Here is a 4519-nt window from a genome sequence, read left to right as displayed (position 1 = left end):
AGAAAGAGGTTTTAAAGGAAATCAAAACACACTTACAAAACCTTGTGTTATTATGTCCATAAAGCAAATAATCATTAAGAAACCAATACAGAGCAACGATGAAAGCTGATCAAGTGATAGTTAAAGTACCAGTTATCAATAAATTAATTATTTATGCAGTTATATTTTAATACTGCTTGGACTGTAAACATAACAATACCTATCATTCATCAGCAGCAACAAGAACTTGTGGAGCAAGCTTCCCTGAAAACTTACTGGTGTACAGAATGAATAAAGTTGGCCTCATCTTTATCTCGTTTGTGTTATAGGAACCTCCTTGAGTTTGTTCAACCTCTGAGCAAGTGGTGACATGTAAAGATGTAGGCTGTGTCAGAACAAAACAGAAACAGAACAATTTGCCTTAAAATTGAAGTGGGGGAGAGCTACACCTGCGTTCTCTCATAAAAAACTCATGCATATTTAAAATCAGGTATTGCAAAGGAGCACATACAAACAGAGTAGCTACACAGCAAACAACAACAGCTGCTGCTGAAAACCAGACACATCCACATACAAACACCTCCAGACATGTATTAATGGCCTTAACTGCAATAGCAGATGCTCACATCTGTTCAGAATGAAACACACACAGACACAATATACATGCGCAGACGGAAACGCACACAAGGGTGAGTTATAAATCTGACACACGTCACCTTTAATTGTTCTAACAAGCCATAATGAGAGCATGCAGGGTCAGTGAGACACTTAGGATGATGTAAGTATTCCTGGGAGGAATCGTGAGCATCACTCTGGCAACCTTGATTTCATATTTGGGTTTAATTCAGCGTAATAGCAGCTGTCTACACATGGGAGAAATGTGGTAATAGGTTACCTGGCACACATCATGTTATTATCTATACACATATTATCTATGATTTGGCAAGAAGGCTTGGCTTGGGTTTGCAGAAAATAAAAGGTTTGATTCTATAAATAAACTCGGGTAAGTTACCCCAATTTTGTGCACACATATGCTGAAAGCAATCTCCTGTTGCAAACCAACACAATCCTCAAAGGTGGATGGGACTGGTAAACAACCATAAATGCCTGCAATGTCTCCAATTTTCCACTATGAACAGATTTATTCGTCTTTCATCCTGGCACCATCACCATCTCTCATATCCATCCATCCCTCCATCCTTCCAGCAGCCCTGAACCTGTTTGCCCCAGCCCTGATGCTTGGAGGCTGACAAGCCAACATCAATAAGGCTGTCTGGTGGTAGCATATGTGTCCATATGTCTGAGGCTGTGCATGTAGATGTTATGGAGCATGCAAATTGACCAGCATTCATGCATGCATGTGTGGATTAGAGCATTTATGTGAATCTGTATGGGAAAGTGCTTGACGCTCTTGTCTCCTTGAGCATTCATGTATGTCAAGTAAACCATGAATTAGTCATTAGAGTAACCAAGCATAAAAAGTGCAAATAAAACTGGGACAAGCAATTTGCACTAAAGACTTTTTAAATGACAAAGAAGAAGTGGAAGAGAAGAAGGAAAAAGCAAAATGAGATTGTGTGATAAGGACAATGCTGAAATGGCATTTTGTTTTTATCACTGAGAGACAGCTGCGTAAAATGGCATAACTTCTGCTTGTTCTTATAAAATGTATTTGTGGTTGATTTAGTTTCACATTTTGGAAGAGAAAATTCCCTCTGCCCTGCAGGTTTTGTTACTCCCCCTAAAGGCTTGCAGCGTGTCAGATACACATTAAGTGCTCACACTAAAACACCCTTAAGGCTGACCAGTAGTAGCCATTAGCACAAATATATGATCCAGCTTCATATCTGCTACTTTGCCAATTTTGCTTAAAGAGCATCCTGGCCAGGAGCCAAAAACACGTCAGCCAGGACTGAACGTGAGTCTCTGAGGCAGTTGGGGAGTGTTTGCAACCTTGAGCTCCAGGCTGAATTTGTAATTGTAACAGAGCCAGTATCCCTCAATGCAAGTGATTAGGTCAAGACTGGAAAGGTAGAGGCTGTTATTGGAGAACAACTGTAAGCATTAAGTGTAATTTTTTCTGCTGTGTTTTCTGTTGATATGAGTGTACTTAGCACCTTGTACCACAAGATTCCTTTACCTCCATCCCCTTTTTCTTCCCTCTCCTTTCTCTCCCCTCAGGACAATGTTGACACCAGCTCTCGGTCAGCCAATCAAATTTAAGAACAAAGCTTTCTCTGCTCATGTAAAGAGGTCACAGTTCAGAGCTCAGTGGAAGGCGTAAGGGGATGGAGGTAGGATGACTTAAAGGAGGGGAGAAATGGGCTAGAAACATAGGTCTCCAAAAGAATAAAGAGTGGAAAAAATGCTTAAGTGTGTGTGACCGGACGAGATAAGAGAATGGGTAATTGGGGGAAAAAGTAGTCCTACTTCCCGTGTAGGTGGTGTCTATTTGCGTATGCGTACAAAAATTGCCTGTGGTATGTAGATCTACAGATAAGGTGATGTATGGTACCTGTTAAATGCAGGGTCACCCTTTGTACCAGAGGTGACACTACCAATCCTCTGCTCGTTCATCAGCGATGTCAATGCGTGCCCTTTACATTCTAATATAAAAAACACATCCTTGCAAATTGCCATTCAGATTCAGTAACGGCTGAAAGCAGTACAGGAAACCGAAGGATAGTCTCCTGGGACTATCTATGCAATTACACAGTTAGTCAATACACATAATAGGACTGCTAGAGGCACTTTTAATCTAAAGAGCAAGGTTTTAACACTAACGTTTAAAAACAAATGCATTAATTGATATACATTTTTATTAAAGAATCAAGAATCAGGAATCTTTATTGTTACTATTATTGTCACTATACTATTATACTATACTGCAAGGCACAATGAAATTTTGTTCAGCAGCTCTTAGCTTAACCCTCATGCGAACAGTGCATGAGGGATATAAAGTATATCAGATAAATATTTTTTTGAAATTTGAAAAATGTGCCCACAGTGTACTGTTGACCTATGAAAAATTTTAAAATCATATTAACAAAATTTATGTAAAATTAAGCTTGTTGAGCAAAAATGATTCAATTTGCTCACATATTGACAAAGTTATGGCCAAAATAAACAGAAAAATTGGGTTAAGGCACAATAAATACAACAATAAATATAAAATAGAATAAAGAATAAAAAGAGTAAAAGTAAAAGTGCAAATTCACTTTTTAAAGTGACCAGTATGAATATATTGTTCCAAATGCAGTGTATTAATGTTTTAAAATTATACGTGTTCTGTGTGTTCTACCTGTCAACGTGAACATCACTAATTTCACCCTCACATCTTCCAATCGTATGTCTTGGAAATTATTTGAAAATGCCAGCAAAATGATAGCAGCCAATGTAGTGGAAAATCTTCACCCTTTGTTTCCATGACAACACCTATCATTAAGTGCATCACTGGTTTGCTTCAGTCATTGCTCAATTGTGCACTGATTGATCCCATAGTTCAGGCCTCTTCAAGGTGACAAGAGCACATTTGACATGCTTGACACCGCAGAGCACGCCTATATGCGCTTACACACACACAATCAGAGAGGGTGTATGTCCAACAGGAATGCGTCTTCAAATGGGGAAAGTAGAGATGTGCTGCAGAGGAAAAGCTTCAAACAGGGATCTGTGGGAGGATCTCTCTCACTCTCTCTACATGGCACCCCACTGATCTCATAAAGCAACAGTTCAACTTCCTTTTATCTTCATCTGTCTCTCTGCATGTTGTCAGTATATGTTACAGACTGAATATGATTATCACAACAAGAGTGTGATTCACATTTTTGGAAAATAATTTTCCTTGTACTTGAGCCTGGGTCAGCAGCTAATAAGGCTAATAATAATATAATATATTAATATTAGCAATAATTAGCATTGCATGTCAACAATGTAACCTTATTCAATTATATAATAAATGCATTAATACAGTACAAATGAAATAATCTCTTAATAAATATGTTTTCTTCTAAACTAGACAATGTGGCTATTTGTTCTTTGTTCTCAGGACTAAATATGAAATATCAAATCTGTCATTGTCCTGTCCCTAATTGAGACTACCCTTGACAGTGCACTTGGTAGTCTGAGGGGACAGCTGGGAGATGTGGCCCTACATCCAGTGTGTGTGTGTGCATGGCTCAGCATGTGTGTTTGTTTGCATGTGCCCCATGTTGTTGCAGCCAACAGACATCCCTCTGCTGCTTACTTTGGCCTTTAAATGCTTCCAGCCAACCTGCTGTGCATTGACTGTGTGTGTATGTATGTGTGTCTGAGTGGGTTGCCAAAGGCAGTCCCACCTTGTGCTGCAAATCCAGAGCCCAGTGGCCCTGCCTTTCTCTCCTAATTATTTTCATCCAACCAGTGAGGCGGTCGGCTTCAGGGATCTGGGTATGGTCACTTCTCTTTTGGCTGCTTTGTCCTCTTAACCACACCATCCTGACTTTAACTATGACGATTACTGCCAGCTTGCAAACAAACCAGGTGGATGGATGAGTGAAAG

This window comes from Parambassis ranga, chromosome 19 (assembly GCF_900634625.1).
Source record: "Parambassis ranga chromosome 19, fParRan2.1, whole genome shotgun sequence".
In the NCBI taxonomy this organism is placed as follows: Eukaryota; Metazoa; Chordata; class Actinopteri; family Ambassidae; genus Parambassis; species Parambassis ranga.
The sequence above is the reverse complement of the archived record's forward strand: the minus strand, read 5'-3'. Positions refer to the sequence as shown.